Genomic DNA, 19,163 nt, shown 5'->3' with positions numbered 1-19,163 from the left:
TAGAGGAGCACCTTAGGGAAAGCGGACTAGTTCCCGAGAACGTGAGGTTTGAACCAGTGCAGCCCCCAATTACAGGATTAGGGGACGGTACTGGACAACAACCACACGTTCGATCAACGCTGTTAAGCACGGACGTCAGTCAGATTTTCGGACCATCGGCTAGGGGTATCTCGACAAGCCATACGGCAAGTCAAGGACCAACGGACGATCGGCCAGAGGACTGCGACAACCAGCTGACCATGCAACAGGGCCAGTCCGCACACCCATTAAATACCGACACTTTCAAAACCGCAGCGGAACAACTGCAAAAGTTAAAACTGGCGTTGCCACAAACGAACGACAAAACGTCGTTCGAGGCACGCCTAATGGCGCTCGAGGCAAGCATGACGCGGTTCTTTACGGAATCGCGCACGACCGCCACGCAGCAGCCACACGACTTTGCAGTCCCGCGGTACACCAACCACTCGTCACCCGTACACATAACAACTCGTACACACGATAGTCACCAGTCGGGTAGGTCGTATGAGCGCACCGAAGGCGGCGCTCAGCCGAGCGCCAGCCACACTGCCGCCACGAACAACCGACCGTTCTTCACGCGCGACAGTCAACACGACTATACGGGTCACACCACACACGCGTCACAACACGCGTCATACGAAGCACGCGTACATGAACGTTCGGTACTAATACCGTACGAGGACTTGCGTACAGCAAGAGCCTCGTTACCCGAGTTCACAGGAACTAGGGCCGAGGACCCCGTACGGTTTATAGACAATACCGAGTCGATTTTGACGCAAGCGCGTATACACCCGTCGGGTTGGTGCAGGGCGGTCGAGCCGCAATTAAAAGGAACGGCGAGTACATGGTACAATTCTATCAGGGCACTCGACCTATCCTGGACAGAATTTAGGGAGGAATTTTATGAAAATTTCAATAACGCCGAAATTCAGTCTCGATTGCGCGCCGACATCGTGTCAACACGTCAAACGCCCAGACAGTCGTTAACGGAATTTGTGCTGATTAAAAACCAGCTGGCGCGCCGCGTAAATACCGGCCTATCCGAATCGGAGTTGGTAGGTATTATCGCCGGACTAACGCGTGACACTTTCCGTACACACATACGTCTACACCGGCCATTGACGTTCAGCGAGCTGCGACGCATCGCAGGCGTTTTGGACCCGGCAACGGACAACACCAACCCGCCCCCACAACAATGGACCCCTAAAACTAAAAAAATGGTGGAAACCCCACAAACAGCCCCCCCGGTCAAAAAAAAATGTTTTGCAAAAGCAACTGATAATACACCACCGGGGCCGTGCAGATATTGCGGGGAACTCCATTGGAACAGTAAGTGTCCAAACAGACCGACCACGTCGGGAAACGGCGGGGGAGTCGACGAGGACTAGTCCCCCTCATCGACTCATCACCACCCCCCCACTCATCACAACCCACTCTCGGTAGTACACACGGAAAAAATAAGCGTAATCGAAAAGCGCGTAGTTCGGTAATTCAACACACAGAACAACCAACTACGAACATTTTTTCCGTCCAATCACCAATCGGCACCCGTTCACAGACCCCCAACCTACACCACCCCACCATTGAACACACTCACCGCACCGGTGACACGTGTGTTCAACAACAACCGGCTCATGGGGCAGCCACAGGTGTAGGGACAAAGGCAACAGAGACACGGGTGTTCACCCGCACGGGTGACGGGGACACAAGCACACACACCGCGCTTATCCCCGCATTAGGTCAGTCTACGCACGTAAGGCAACAGGCGAGCAACGAGGCAACCGATGTTGACAGTATGGTCATGGCGGTTAACACCACCGACCAGAAAGTCTCCATCGCGGTTCAAAACCAGTTGTCCCGCTCGACCAATTGCAATACGACTAATAACGGTACGCGAACATGCCAAGACAAAATTCCGACCCCCGCGGTCGAACTCGAATTTCCGTCAGGCTTCGTAACAGCCCTATTAGATTGGCAGGCACAAAAATCGTACGTAAACCCGACAGTAGCCCGTAAATACGACAAAACACCCACCCACGGACCAACAAACACAGTCCGGATGGCGGACGGTCGCACTGCAACAACCAGTGGCACCTCCTCCACATTCGAAGCTAGGATAGGTGCACTCAATATAAAATTCGAAGCTACCATCCTAGACAATTTGTATTGCGACGCGTTACTAGGACACGACTTTCTTGTTAACAACGAAGTCTCTTGGGATTACGCCGCGTGCACAATTCACATGGGTAAGCAAATTCGGACGTCGACATGTTGGAAAGGGAAATCTCAACCACCCGCCACTCGTCCCGACCTGTCACAATTAGAATTTGGAAACGACCCCGAAACACGCGCGAAACTAACCAAGATTTTAAATAAATACGCGGTAGTATTCAGCGAAAAAGTAGGACGTACCAAATTAATTGAACACGAAATTCTGCTAAAAGACCCGTCCCCAATCGCGCTCAAACCATACCCATATCCGCAGCAGAAGCAAACTGCTATCGACGATATGGTACGCGATATGGAACTCCAGGGGCTCGTAGAACCAAGCACCTCGCCATGGGCCGCACCAGTAGTAATGGCAAAGAAAAAAGACGGAACTTTTCGTCTCTGTGTCGACTACAGGAGGCTGAACGACGTTACGGAATCCGACGCGTACCCTATGCCAGATCTCAACAAAATGATTAGGCAAATGCGGGGCGCGAACATTTTCAGCATTTTCGACCTTAAGTCGGGGTATTGGCAAGTGCCGCTACACGAAAATGCACGAAAATACACGGCATTCCGAACACGTAGAGGTCTATTTCAGTTCAAAGTCCTCCCTTTCGGTCTAAAGAATAGTCCAATGACTTTCGTGAGACTCATGAACGAGGTCATGAGGGGGGTACCAGGATGATTTTGTACAAGTTTACCTGGATGATATTGTAGTATTTTCAAGGGACGAGTACGAACACCAGGCCCACTTAGACAAGGTTCTCGAGCGGCTCAAGAGGTCTGGACTAACGTGCAACACAAAAAAATGTAAAATCGGCCTACACGAAATTTCATTTTTAGGGCACATCGTAGACTCGGAGGGCATACAAAAACAACCGGAAAAATTGGTATGCATTGACAATTTTCCGGTTCCCAAAAAGGTTAGGGACGTTCGTAAATTTTTGGGCGTGTGCAACTGGTACAACCAGTTCGTAAATAATTACGCGGATACCATAGCACCTCTCACTAATTTATTAAAACAGGGAGTACGGTGGAAATGGACAGAGGTAGAACAACGCGCGTTCGAAACAATAAAAAACGCGCTAGTCACATCACCAAAATTGTCGCCACCCGATTATAGCAAACCGTTTTGTCTGCAAACAGATGCAAGCGAAATAGGAGCCGGTGCGGTACTTTTCCAACGGGGTGACAGACCGGAGGAAAGACGCATAGTGTCCTACGCAAGCAAAAAGTTTAGCGAAACGCAAACAAGGTACGCCGCGGTCGAACGCGAGTGCCTAGCGATAATCTGGGCGACAGACAAATTCCGTCCATACCTAGAAACCCGACGTTTCGAACTCCTAACCGACAACTCGGCACTAACATGGTTACACAGGGCTAAAGACAAAAATTCAAAATTAACACGTTGGTCACTACAACTAGCTAATTTAGATTTTAGTACGGTACACGTCCCGGGAATACAAAACGAAGCACCAGATTTGTTATCTCGTGACCCGGCACCGGGCACACCTGTAGACGAAGATCGACTTGAGGAAAAATTGATAGGGGCGCCCACAGCGCCGACAACCAGTATTGACCTCGAATCTGACCGAATATTTTCCATGTTCGATAACCACGTTAGTGACGACACACCACTCACCGCGACGACTCTCGAAAAGTGGCAGTCCGAAGACGCCACAATCCGCGAAGTAGTCGCCGGTCACAGGTGGGACGGGCCAGCGCGGAACACTAGGAGCACAAAATCGGGAACAAATGCATACGTTTTTTCCGAAGGTCTCTTACGCGTAAACGTAGGCACCCACACACCCGTCGTGATACCAAAAACCAAAGCACAACATGCAATTTGGAGGTGTCACGATCACGTCTTATCCAACCACCCGGGTTGGAAAGAGACGTACCGGGCGGTTCGACAACGGTACTATTGGAAAGGTCAAAAAAACGACGTCAGGTTATATGTCGGTGCGTGCCACGTATGTGCGTGCACGAAACCACTAAACTCACGTCCAAACGACCCAATGCAACCAAGAACCCCCCGTGAACCATGGGAAGTTATCAGTGTCGATCTCATGGGCCCATACCCACGTTCTGGTAAGGGAAAATCGTATATACTGGTAGCAACCGACTGTTTTAGTAGGTGGACCGAGGCTTACCCCTTAGGAACAGCAACCTCTAAAACAATAATCGAAACGTTAGAACGCGAGTTCATTTCGCGTTTCGGTTACCCCCGCGTGTGTCTCAGTGATAACGGCCCACAGTTTGTGTCAAACGAAATGATGAACGCGCTAGAACGCTGGGGGGCACAGGGTTGGACGACCCCAATCTACCACCCGAGGGCCAACCCAGTCGAACGCCGTAATCAAGATTTAAAAAAAGGGTTACGCGCACAACTAGTAACGGGCAAACATAAATCTTGGGACACGAAACTACCCTCAATCCTATTTTCGATACGGAACAGGTGCAACGAACAGACATGCTACCCACCCGCGGTCCTGGTCCTCGGCAGAGAGTGCAAGAGACCCGGAGATTGGGCGCTGTCTAAAGCGGCGCCGGTACACATCGAAAAAACACAGGAAGAGAGGGTAGAGCGGGAGAAACGTATTTTAGGCAAAAAGGTAGTGGTAAAACCAAGCACGAACACCGGCACACCGGTGAAGTTCGGCTAGGGCGACGTAGTCTACTACAAAGCACACCACTTATCTAAGGAACACAAAGATTTTCACGCCGGTTTCGCACCAAAGTGGTGGGGACCAGTAAGACTGGCGAAACAGGTCGGGAAAGGAGTCTTCCAAACCGACCAACAACCACCGCGGAAAATACATGTGTCATGCTTAAAACGGGCACCGATAGGCCAACATTAAATAAACAATTGTCTGTAATAATAATCATTTACAGACAACATGACCGGCCAACAGCAGGAGAAGTGGCAGCAGGTTGCCGAGCTAATACAACAGCTGGGGCTGGTATCCGGTGGCCAGGATGAGCCGCGAACAGCCGCCCAGGTCGCGAGGATGACTACCCGCCAACTCCTGCAGGACCCAGTGCGGGCGGCCATCTACAACCGGGGCTGGGCGGACCGTACGACGGACATCCAGCGGAGGTTGCGGCCACACCGACCACCATCAACATCAACACCCGGCAGCCGCACACCGTCCCTGACAAGGCCACCACCCCCAGCAACGACACCTGCCCCCGTAACACCTGCGGAGCCGGCACCGGTACCCAGGCAAACGGGGGTACTCCCCGGCCCAACGGGAAGGGTGAGGACGGAGGCGCAGCAAGGCAGCTGAAGGAAAAGAGGAAGGCCAGGGAAAGCGAGGCAAGCCAACAACGTCGGCTTGCCAAGCAACCCGCGCCAACCCAACACCGATGGAGGTGGACAAACCGGCATCCAAGGACGGCAAGTCCGAGGAGCCGGGACAGCCCACCAGCCAGGAGTCGCCAGACCAATCAGAGGCCACGGTGGACATAACCGAGGCAGATTGGCTGGTGGCGTTCGAGGGGATGCCGGAGTTGGACGACACTCACTCGTTTTACACTCCGGTAGGGTCCCCAAAACACCCCCAGTAACACACACGGGCGCGGGCAAGTCTACCTCAAGCGAAAGCCAGAGGTAGTACAAGCCACCCCGTCCCATAATAGCACACAGACACCGGTACAAGTGTACCCCGAGTGACGGTTTGGTGGGGGAGTATGACACGGTACGCAGCGGCCACCAGTACAAAGTACAGGTACCGCAGCGACCAGTCTACACTTTTCGTCAACCGCCACTACGGGCTACAGCGTGACAACGCCAACTCCCCCACCACGCCACAAAGGCACAAGATGGGACGGGAAGGCGAGTCGCGTAGAACGAGTACCGGCCGTCGTAGACTAGTTACTAGTAAAAAGACACACGTAACGACAACAACCTACATATTTTTCATATAGTCGCCGTTAGTGGTTCTCGTTTCTTTGTTATTGTCAATATCGTTTCGTGTACAAATATTCCGTATAATTATATACGTTAATAAATACAAATCAGTGTTTATCAAAATTGTGTTGTCATATTCGTTTCGAAAACCACCCATTCTACCCCATCAACGACCGGCTCCCCGCGGACCACCTACCACCACCGTCGTAGCCGCGTCAGATGTTAACATTAAGAGAAATAGCGAAGAGACATTCTCAATTCGGAGGACAGGGTTATCAAAAATGTTTTTGCAAAACATCGTGCAAAACAAATAGATGCGCTTGTCGCAAAAACAATGTACTGTGTAGCTCAAGATGTCACGAAAAAACTACATGTAACAATAAGTAAATACTTTATATAATATTTAATATTGTAATGTAATATTTTTATAATATTGCAATTTAATTTAATTTAATATTTTATATAATAAAACTAGTAATTCAATAGTCAATAACTGTACAAGTAATAAATTAATAAGTGTGTTATTATCAATAACCCTTAAAATAATATAATTTAAATTATGTAATAAGTATAATCAGTAATAAATTACCATATAATATTTATTGTTATTATGATTGTAATTCTTAAAAGGCCTAACTGCTGTTAGTCTGTATGCAATGAGCCTTAAAAAACAGCAGGCTGTTTGGAAAAATAATAAGTAATTCGCAAACGGGCTACCCCATTGCAAAGAGCCTAGTCTTTTTGCAAAAAATCTAATTTTCCATACAGCCTACGACATATACATATAGGAATGCACATGAAATACACGTTTTACAACGATTTTTTTCGGATAATGCACATTTTAAATCATCTTCCGTATCTGTGTGGTTTTCATTTTCTTCTTCGAAAAATTCATCGTTACTATCTTGATACTGAATACTAGCATCTATATTTGCTATGGCCTCGTAATTTTGAGCAAATTCTATCAACTGACGTTGAATATCTAAAACATCGACATTGGCCATGGATGCGATTTTAGACAATGATACTTCTGGAAACATGAATCCGGGAGTTTTTAATTTTGAAAATGTTCTCGGATCAAAAAATGCAGCATCTTGAATTAGATCCTTGTTGATCATATACCTAAACAAGTAAAAGAAGTATGATACTAAAAAATATTGCTATAACTATAACAGTAAAAATTAACAAAACTAATATTTTCAAAACATAATTATACTAAAACATACCTATTGCTTAATTATCGAGAGCGTTGTTATAAACAACTTTATAAACTTCAACTTCTAACAATTTCTTTTCATCAACTAGTCTTTCGTCTGTTGTCAATTCACCTGACATTTTCTTTTGAAAACGCTTTCTTTTTTTCATAAAAGTACTTGACCAAAATATGTTATCTGTTCCGTCCATTTTTTCCAAAATCGTTTGTATATATTCAATAAATTCAGTAGTTCTTATAAAAATAATTTCAAAATGATTAACTCCTTCGATTAATTTTGCTTTTAAATTATGCAACAGTTTATATCCTTGGGTATAATTTAATTTTTTCGACCGTAAGGAAGATGATGCAGTTGAACTTAAAACGAACAGTGACTGGAACAATATTGTACTGTATAATATTCAGAGCTTCTAATTTTGCACCAAGATCAAAATCTTTACTATTTGCAACAGCTAGTAATGCTTTGATTACTGTTATAAATCTATGTTTTTCTTTAGTTGGTGTGAATAATGGATCAAATACGTTATTTAACGCAACATCTCTGCTCCGCCACCTAGTTTGTCCTATTTTTTGAAAGCGTAACATTTTTTCACTTCCAACAGAATTTTTAATAACATTTTGTTTCCACATTCCCATTCATTTATATGATTGACTAAAAAATACAGCCAAACGATCTAGTAATCCAAAAAGATTACGTTCAGGGTTAGTTCACGTAAAATTAAACGCGTTCTTTCAAACACTGCATAATAATATTTATAGTGACCCACTTGACATTTTATATACAGTAGAACGTTACCCACTTGCGACTAGCCCGCATTTTAATATATAAAATAATAATTAGTAATAAAATATTATAATTTACAAATTATAAATTGTATATTAAGATAAATTCAGTTTTTAAATTGTTTGATATTATTTAACAAAATTCAATAATTGTGACTTAAGTCTAAAGAAATTAAGCAAAGAAAAAAATTAACATTTATTTTATATTTTTCAGTTTTTATAGTCTATACCTAGCAATATAATTTCAGTTGTCTCGTAGTTATTAAGCTTTCGCGCCGGGCCCAATGCATGACCGTAATACGTTTAGTAAATATTATGTCATATGAATTCAATAATTATTTGCAGAAATTAATTTTATTTCTGTTTTTTGTATAATATGTTATGACTTGGTACGAATTAGTTATGAATTATGATTAATATTTAAGGTCTGGTTTGGCTGACTATTTTTGTTTAGGATTACTCACTAGATTATTTAAAATTGGATCAAATTCTGCCAATAAATTAACTGTACGTAAAAAATTTCCTTCTGAACACTTTTCTAATGATCCAATTTTTCCTCTGTGCTCTCTTAAGGCAGTATTTCCGGCTGTTAATGATAATATTATTTTAATCAAACGTAGCAAAATATTTCTCCAAAATGTAGCCTCTTTACTGTATTGTATTTCTATTTCCTTATCTATAGTTCTATTTTTCACCTATATGATCCTCATATTTGTTGACTCTAAGTGTTGAATTGATATTTCATGACGTTTAATGCTTTGTGATAAATGTTTCCAATCATCGATTCCATTTATCCATTCAGACTTAAAAGAAGTACTTTTTCTATTAGCAAACAACCAGCATGATTCACAATAAGCTTTATCTAAAACTGTAGAATAGCATAACCAAGAACGAGGTATTTTTGAACCAGACCGTGCAGAAACAAAATAGAAATTAGAAGAAAATTTTCTGCCCTCATTATTTTTTGGAAATTCAATAACTGGCTTACATGGACCAAATGATATAATGCTTCTTTTAATGTCACTGTTCTCTACTTCTTCATCAAAGTGTGCACGATCAGTTGGATTAGTCAAAGTAAGATTCAATACATTTTGTTCTGCAAAAATCAAATCATTATTTGTTAGTTCATTAATTCACCAAAATTTCATATTTAATATTATTTTAAAAAAATATAGTTGGTATTTAGTGTTTGTTAATTACCATTTTCTTCTTTATAATTACTATAATTTTCATGTATACTTGAATCATTGGTATTGGTGCACAATATTGAGTTTGACTTTAAATCAATTTTTCCTTAAAAATAAAAATTAGTTATGTTAAAAATTATAACTATTAACTTTCCAGGGTTTTTCTTGTTTAAAAACAGACCAAGGCGGGTAAAAAAATAATAATTAGTAATAATAAAAAACCAACGTCGATTCGCTTCCGCTGCGTTTCGCCTTGGAAACTGCGTTAGCATTGTTTCACCCTAGACTAACCATTTTTTACTTACCTATTCTAGGAACAACAGCAGGAGTTGTAGAAAAAAATGCGTTGATTTTCGGTATTTTTGACATTTTCTCTTGAATATCCTTCTTCTTTTTTCGTTTTTGGTATTCACTCAAACATTTTTTTTTATCAGACATTATATTGCGAATTATTTTTGATATTTTAGTATTGTTTTTAATAGCAGTATAGCACGTTTATTATAAACTGTCACTACTACATGTATTAAAAAGAAAATAATAATAATTTAATACTTAATAATAATAAAAATACGAACCATGTTATAACTTAAACAGTTAAACATAAAAAACAAAACACTTTCAAAGCTTCAAGGAAATTTTAATATTGGTAAGTGTGTACACTATACTGATCAGTGTAATACTGTCATTGTAATTTGTAGCACATAGAGCAACAGAGCTGAAGCTATGATATAACAGTATTGTTGTTGTTGGCTTTATCAGTTTGTTTTCCCATTTTATTTTTAGCCATTGAGTTATTAAGCCATTAGTTCCAGATATGAGATACGTTTTAGATAATATTTTTTTCCCAAATCGGGCCTCCAATAATATATTATTATTTATTAGCGTATAAACCATATACCTACATATAGTACCAATATAAGGTCCGTATTTCCTAGTATTTTTTTCAGATATCAAAATAATATACATATTTTTGTGAAATTTTGAATCGAATGACGAATATAGAAATAACCAATGGGCAATAGTGTAGGTATTGTATGTTGGGCTGGGGCCCCCTTCGGTCCCGAGGCCCGTGGCGTTTGCCCACCTTGCCCACCCGGTATTTACGCCACTGGATCCAACTAAATTAGTGAATGAATTAGTCACCCTTATATGCTCGATTGGAAAATTATTTGTTATACCAACATTTAACTTTAACCCAATAACTAAAAAATTTAGTAACTTTTTAAGTCCAAATCCATATTTAAGTTATGGTTTTGAAAAAAAAGTTGAAGATATGCGAAATTTAAAATTATTAACGAATTTGGAAGAAAAAAATTTAAGAAGTAGATGTATAAGTTTTGCGACTGTATTAATAAAACAACTCCAACAACGGCTTCCAGAAAATTTAGATACTCTACAGAAAGTAGAAATCATATCTCCCAGTAAAGTATTACATCAAATAAAAGATAATATAAGTCCATTATGTGAGTATTTTGGATTAGATCTCAAAAACATAGAACAAATTGAAATTCAATGGCGTAAAATTAATTTTATTACATGGTCCAATACTTCTTCTGCTGGAATATTTTGGGCAGAAGTAAAAAAATTCAAGGATGCTTCAGGTTCTAATCTATTTGAAGAGTTAGCTGATTTTGTATTCATGCTTTTAGCTTTACCATTTTCTAATGCAGCTGTTGAAAGAGTATTCAGTCAGATGAATCTGGTGAAAACTAAAACAAGAAATCCTATGGGATCTAATGTTTTAATTTCAATATTACATATCAGAAGTGGTTTGAAAAGACATGGGAAATGTTGTGATAGTTATGTATTACCAGATACAGTTCTACATAAAATTGGTACTAAAGAAAGTTACTTCAATGTTCCTGAAAACGAATTAGCTATTTTTGAAGACTTACCGATATAACATAGTTCCTATATAATATACTCAGTTACTTAATTAATTATGTTATTATTACATTTGTTGTTGTTTTTGTTTAATGATTTATTAAATGCCATACCTATAATTCAATTTATATTTTATAGTTAAGTTACTATGTTTATTAACTATCTTATTATTTTATATTTTTTTTTCATTGTTAATATAAGACAGTATTTTCAGTGATTTGTTAAACACTATAATTCAATTTAAAATTTATTATTTAGTTACTATGTTATTAATTATCTTATTGTTATATTTTTTTTTCATTGTTAATATAAGACAGTATTTTGTTTCAGTGATTTGTTAAAGGTTATAAAGCAATTTACTTTTTATGGTTCAATTGCATTATTTTATTTATTATGTTATTATAATTTTTTTTTTTTTTGCTGTAAAACAGTATTTTTATCCAGTTATTAAAAATTATATTAACAAAATACATTTTTTTAATTGTTTATTTTATAACTAGAACTGTACAATAGTCACACAACAGAACATTATGTTATTTTGAAATATTAAAAACGTATTAAACATTTAAAAAGCGACAAATTAATAAATAACCTAATAATCTCGATTTTGGTCTTTTTTTGTTTTTTTTTGTAATTAGATTGTTGGTTTCCAAAAATAGTTGGCAACACTGGTCGCCGCGTGCAGCTGCTGCAGCGACGGTCGCGCGTACTAGAGATGGTTTGTTTTCTGCAGTCCACTGTTTGCAGCCAGTTAATATTCTAGTAAATTCTAGTGTTCAACCGAACGTCAATCATGGATCATTGGACGCTATTGTCGACTTGATCGTGCACATCATTGAAGAGGAGGAACGAGATGAAGAGATAATTCGTCTGATGATCTCAAACAAAAAGAAGAAGAAAACACACGACATGTTTACGGCTCGACGCACACAGAATGTGCTTTTGAAAATCTTATAACCCGGTACCTCATAGACGATGAAACCAAATTTCAAGCTTATTTCAGACTCACAAGAGAGCAATTTGATTTTGTATTATCTGCTATTTCTAAAGACATCGCTACAAATCCAACAAATATAGTTAAATTTCACATTTCACCGAGAGGAAAACTGGCTGTAACTTTAAGGTACCCTTTTTTATAGGCTTACCATATTAACTCTATCTAGAATAATTCTATTCATATATGACCATTGTAAAAATTTTTTTTAGTTTATCTAAAAATGAATTATTAATACATTTATAACTATGATGAATAATACATATAGTGAATTAATGAAATAATTAATTGCAAAGAAATAAGGCAGAAATTTTTATTTTCCAAAAACAAATAAGTTATAAACAACTTTGACCTTTAATATCTAAATAAAGAAACAAATAAAATAAAAAACTGTTTAACAATATTATGAAAATAGTAATGAACACATGGTAAAATTTGGAAATCATAAAATTAATATACAAACTTAAAAAACTTTAAACATTGACTTTTGATATTAGTAACAATTTAAACAATTTATAATAATTTTTATCAAAATAAAACAAATCAGTTCTTTCTTTTTTAAATAAACAATATATAATACAGTAGGTATAAGTTAATATATAAAAACAATTTATAGTAGTTCTGAAATATCATGAGACCTAACCTAACCTAACCTAACCTGTTGAAGCTCTGAGATATTATGAGAAAGTGATGGTTGAGAAGATACTGAATAATGAGGTGGAGGAGTTTCCAATGGCTGGTAAAAAGTTTTTGGCATACTTGATTGTGGTTGATATGAGTACTGTTGCATTCCTTGTAGATTTGATTGTTGAGGTGGTAAATGGTAATAATATTGCTGTTGTTGATTTTGCGTGTATTTAAGTTGAGGAGCTTGTAATGTTTGAAGATGTTGCATTTTAGCCTCAGAAATCAGGTGTGGTGGTAATTTTTTTTACAGACATAGCAATACTTTTATAAGAAAGTCTATATCGTCCTCAACATTTTTAATTTTACTTAATGTTTCCAACATTTGTTTTCTGGAATCTTTATTCTGAATTAAAATTTCTGTAACCCTATCACTTTGATTCTTTTTTTTTTTTTTTTTTTGGAATGGAACATGTGTCACTTGTTGATGGTGAATTGTCTAATGCAGAATCATCGAAATAAACATTTTCTTCTGAATCCATTCGTTTCCCAAAAACACCATCTACATTTGCGCTGCTATTGCCAGATATGTTAGAGTGAGATCTGCTATGAATTAGTAGAAGAAAAAAGTTATAATTCATTTTGTACAACACATAGGAGTTAAAAATTAAGGTATCATTGTACACGAAAAATGATTCTGAACGAAGATGATTTGTCAGTCTAGGATATATTATATCTAATAAAGTTGTTAAATATTTTATTTTTAATTTGGACGGGTTGGTGGTTGCATACGGCCTGGTTATAGGTACTAATTATAACAAAAATCAAAATTCCTTTGATAGAAAATCATTTTTTTACCCGTTAATAATTTGATTTTCTCAAATTTAAAACTTCAAACACTCGTAAAATTGTTTGGTGAATTTTGTCCAATATTTAAACTTCAAACATTTATAAAAAAAAATTGTGCCTATGTTTTTTAATAAATTTTGAATGACAGTAAAGAAACTCATGTGGACTCTTCAAAATTTCGATTTCGATTTCGATATCGATCTTTTAACGGTTTTAACCGGTATTCAAAACCGATTTCAAGCCCTGGTTCAAATGTGACCCTGCTACTATTTATATTCATTTTAACTTATAGGTATTTAGCAACTGGTCAATCATACAGATCATTGGCATTTGACTTTCGGATTTCACATTGCACAATATCAACCATTGTAAAAGAAGTTGTTTCAAGTATCTGTAAAAAACTTGTACCAGTATTTTTACCTTCACCAACAGAAACTTATTTTAAATCTCGGGCACTACAGTTTTGGGAACGCTGGAATTTCTCAAATTGCGTGGGCGCCATCGATGGGAAACATGTTCGAATTGTATGTCCAAAAAAATCAGGTTCCCTATTTTTCAATTATAAAAATTACTTCTCCATAGTTCTACTAGCAATAATTGATGCAAAGTACAAGTTTTTAGCAAAAGAAGATTTTGAAAAAGGAGTTTTTAATTACAGATTGTCTCGGGCACGACGAGTATCGGAAAATGCATTCGGGCTACTTAGTCAAATTTTTAGGGTATTTTACACCCCCATTGCAATAAACCCGGACACGTGTGATTCACTCATAACTGCTGCATGTTGCCTCCATAATTTAATTAGGGATGGATATGAAAGGACGAATGTTCAAAATAATATTCATGAAGAGTTTGAATCAAATAACACAATTAATAATATGATTCCATTGGCAAGACACGGAGGGTTCGTAAACGCTGAATGATTTGAAGTGAGGGATAGTTTCAAATCTTTTTTAATAATGAAGGACAAGTACAGTGGCAATACAGAACTGTTTTAAGATCATAAATAAATATATTATAGTTATTATGATTTTTCTTATATAATTAATTTTGTAAATATACATTAATGATTAATACTTTTTATAAGGTACCTTTTCGTATTTTTATAAGTTATAACTAATGACTTTTAAAATGTATATTATGTTGTATTTCTAATCTTATGATTATTATTATTATTTTATCTTATAATTTAAAAAAAAAGGAAATGTATTAAAAAATAAATATTAATTTACCAGTTTTTCCACTGAATGCAGAGGCGACTTCCCGCCATATGTTGTCTTTCATATGAATGTCTTTAAAATATGAATCACTGTAGTCGTACAGTGATGGGTGATTCGAAACAAGTTCACAAAGTTTCGCTTCATCATCCCGCGGAAAATTCATTTTGTACTTAAAATTTAGGCTGAAAGCTCTGAAAATTCAACTACACCGTTGCAGTGACTGCAGAAATACTGGTATTATTATTAGTCGTTGCGGTCGACCGCACACTGCACCTGTGACGGACGCACCAGTGCAACCACTTATCCAGAAACTCCCAATAGGTGTACGCGCGACCATCGCTGCAGCAGCTGCACGCGGCGACTGCTGCAGTCGGTCGCAACAGCCAAATCAGACCTTTAGACTAAGAGTATACCTACATACTAATATGAAGAAAAAACGATGTCGTCCAGTTATCTAGTTATTAAAAATACTAGGTTTCACTACGTGACAACAATTATGTCGTATATACCTTTTAAAATAACCAATGACATAGCCATTTGCCAAACTATAACGATAATATTCAAATCAACTACCAACTACTATAATACCGTCTAAAAGTTATTAAAATGAAATATTTCTTACCTGATAGTTTATAAACGATGTTGTTGTTCTGCCTATTGGATAGAAAATAAACGACGTTCAAAACTGCCCCATTTTTAATTTGAATTAAATAACATTTCATATTTGTATTTAAAATAAAAATAAACAATGGATAATGGGTATGATATACACGATATAATATTATTAATTATTATGTTCTTCCGTCATCAAATATATGTATGATATATGCTGCGCGACGCAAGTATAGCAATAACCCGTAAGCTCGTATAGTGATTTAATCGGAACAATACGAAAATAGAATAAGCCGATAACAAAAATAAATTAATGTGAATTAATCTTCAGCAGAAGCATTGTGTATTATTATCCAGCATTTAGAATTCCGTCATATTATTATTATTATAAGATACATATTTGTCTGATTTTATATTTTATTTTTATAAATAATGCAGGGCAAAATTATATATTACGGCCGACAGGCCAGTCCGCGATCGCTGACCAGCGGACAGGCCAGTCCGCCCCTGATGGTATATTCTTAACAGTTTCATAAGTAATAATTTAATTTCTCATCACTTCTTTAGCCTTAAATTATAAATGTATGTAATCATACATAATAACATAATAAATAATATATAATATGTTTTTGATTATTCATAATTAAAAAAGTTAAATATTTTAGGATGATTTTTTTGACAGTGAAATTACAAAGGGGAAGTAATTTGTGTATATATGATTCCAGAGGAGCAAAGTATCTGTACACCTAAATCAGTGACACTGACTGTCATATCAACTTACAGTACTACTGAAGTCTTTAAAAGTGCATTATTTATTATTTATATTTTATAAATTAAAATAAATGCGTTAGTATTGTTATTTATATTATCTAAGTGGAATTAATTAATTATTTAGTATGGCAAAAAAATTAGACGATGGGTACATTTTGAATTAATTAGATATACCATCAGGTTCCGAAGATGGTTTTGAGATTGACGCTGATGGTGATCAAATAGATTTGTAAAGCGAATATAAAGATTTGTTAAATGAGCCAGATATAACAACTTTCAAGGTCCATTCCCACTGCTCCGGGACGGGCCGGGCTGGGCCGTGTAAATTTTTACCCGTCTAGGGAGCCCGGGTGTCAATAATTTACACTATTCAGGGATCCGTCCGGATTCCGGACAGCCGGGAGTCCATTTTCATCGGCTGTACTTCGCTGTACACTCATCAGTTGTAATTAAGCATCGAAACCACGCGTACCTATATTTCTGTTTGTTGCATTCAATTTAATGTTTAATCCTAATTAATTAATTTTAATTTTAATATTAATCAATAGTAGTAGAAACTATTTGTACTTCACTGAAGTCTGAAAGTGTATTTTAAGTCCTGCAAATATAAATAGTAAGTATAATTTTATAACTACATATTAAAAAAAAAGTTATAGAACACTTTAAATTAAAAATAATGTAATTTAGTATTGCTATGAATTTTTCCGACGACGAACTTGCAATGATAGCAATATTACTTGATGAAGAAGAAGAAGTGAAAACGGGGGCCTAGGAAGTTTTGGGCCCATGCGGGCTTGGAAAAAACGTGAAAATGAGGGTGAATTCGCAACTTTGTATAAAAAATTAATACACGATGAGATTAAGTTCTACGAGTACTTCAGAATGTCAATGTATTCCTTCAATGTCTTGTTTAAAAAAATTGAAAATGACATTCAAAAACAAAACACCAACTTTAGGCTATGTATTCCACCTAGGCATCGATATTAGCAATATGTTTAAGGTAAGAATATATTTATTTTCAACAAACATTAATTAAGGTATGTAACGTCACGGAATTTTTAGCCTTATTTATTATAATATTATTCCCTGAACACACCTATTGCTAACGTTGTTGACAAGTCAACGTACCTTTATTATTATAACCATTAGTAATAAAACGTAGATATCGCGCGCTAATGCACTAATGACCACAGTGTTATGCAATAATAGGAACAAATAGTCTGATAACGAATATGTGATAAGAATTACGAACGGTTCAAAACAAACCGTTATCACGGTTCACCCCATTTAAATTACACAGGCAAGAAATAATTTGAACTAGATATTCATTTTTAATATATTTCTGTTCAATTCTTAGCCTAATGACCATTCATTATTTAAAATATACATGTTTTGACAAATTTTAATTCAATAACCTTGAAGATTGGTGTATTTGTTCGTGATAAAATCGAATTTTATAAAAGTAAATATTGAAGCAGAACAATATAATTATTCACTGTCTTTGATAAAATAAGTTTTAATTTTTTAATTTCTGTTGAGGTTGTAAGAATTGTGTAATTCTCTCCTACCCTAATCCATAATTTAGGAGTTGATGCACTGTTGAAGATTTTATTTTTTGACTTTTATTACTTTGTGTTCTTAAAACTTTCATCTTCGTGAAAAAATTTGTGTAAGTACCTGATTAAATAGAGTAGGTTTATTTTTTTCTTGTAATTTAAAAATATGACTTCGCATACCATAATCAAGTTTCCTTCCATAATTAATTTTATTGATGACAAAAAGATATTCTCGAAGGGAGAAAATTCATTTGAAAGTGGTTATGTGGTATGCTTTAATTATTTGTCTGATGTTGGAATTTTAAGTGGCCAAGTTCATGCTAGCATGAAAAATAAACTGTATGATGTTAAGGTAGGTATTCTATATGAACATAATATGTTTAATTTTTATCTATTGATTATTATATATTATAAATACTTACTCTTATTCATATACAGATATTCTTCAAAGGTAGTGATGTTGATTATGCTACTTGTACTTGTCCAACTGGTCGTACTAAGTGTCATCATATAGTATCTCTGCTTCTTCATGGACACAACAATATATCTGTTACAGACGTTTCTTGTAGTTGGTCGAAAAAAGGTACAAAAGATAGTGAAGATATTCAGACTATTGATGAAATGTATCCAAATGATTTTAAAGCTATAAAAGATAATTCAGGTGTAGATTTTGCGGGTATATGCTATAACAAGTTGGTCACTATGGAAAAAAATGTTGGGTTTACTTGGTTACTAAGCCCAGAACCCAAATCTAATGATTTTAGTGATATTTTGAAGTTGGACCATTTCATACATTCTGAAGAATTTCGAGTATCACATAATTATAAATTTATGTTAGATATGTTTAAAGTAAGTTTTGATGATATAAAAAGAATAGCATCAGAAACTGTTGGTCAGTCTGAAAATATCAAGTGGTGCCTTTATCGAAAGTATAGATTAACGTCTAGTAATTTTCATAAAATTCTTCAGTCCATAAAGAGAAATCGTTATCCTACTTCACTATTCAAAACCTTATTGGGTACTTATTGTGTTGAGGGGGTAAAATCAATCGAATGGGGTAAGACACATGAAATAAATGCAGTACAAGAATTTGAAAAAAAATATAATATGCAAGTAATAAAAACTGGAGTTTGGTTACATGAGTCTGGGTTGTTAGCATCCAGTCCAGATGGTCTAACTTTTATTGATGATAACTCAATGAGTTGCATTGAAGTAAAATGTCCTTATAAATATAGGGATGAAGATTTAAAAGACTGCCTGTCAAAAACTAAAGATTATATAATTAATTTTGATGTTGCTAGTAATAATTTCATTTTGAATCCTATTCACCA

At 36.7% G+C, this 19,163-nt stretch overlaps 2 pseudogenes; one reads left to right on the top strand and one right to left on the bottom strand.

The window, feature by feature from the left end:
• Positions 1–8,578: 8,578 nt before the first annotated feature.
• On the bottom strand, positions 8,579–9,763 carry LOC132948710 (uncharacterized; annotated as a pseudogene).
• An 8,235-nt stretch (positions 9,764–17,998) lies between these two features.
• Positions 17,999–19,081, top strand: LOC132948700 (uncharacterized; annotated as a pseudogene).
• Positions 19,082–19,163: the final 82 nt, after the last annotated feature.

This window comes from Metopolophium dirhodum, chromosome 1 (genome assembly GCF_019925205.1).
Source record: "Metopolophium dirhodum isolate CAU chromosome 1, ASM1992520v1, whole genome shotgun sequence".
NCBI lineage: Eukaryota > Metazoa > Arthropoda > Insecta > Hemiptera > Aphididae > Metopolophium > Metopolophium dirhodum.
Note: the sequence above shows the minus strand (reverse complement) of the source record. Positions and strands in the feature narration are given on the sequence as shown.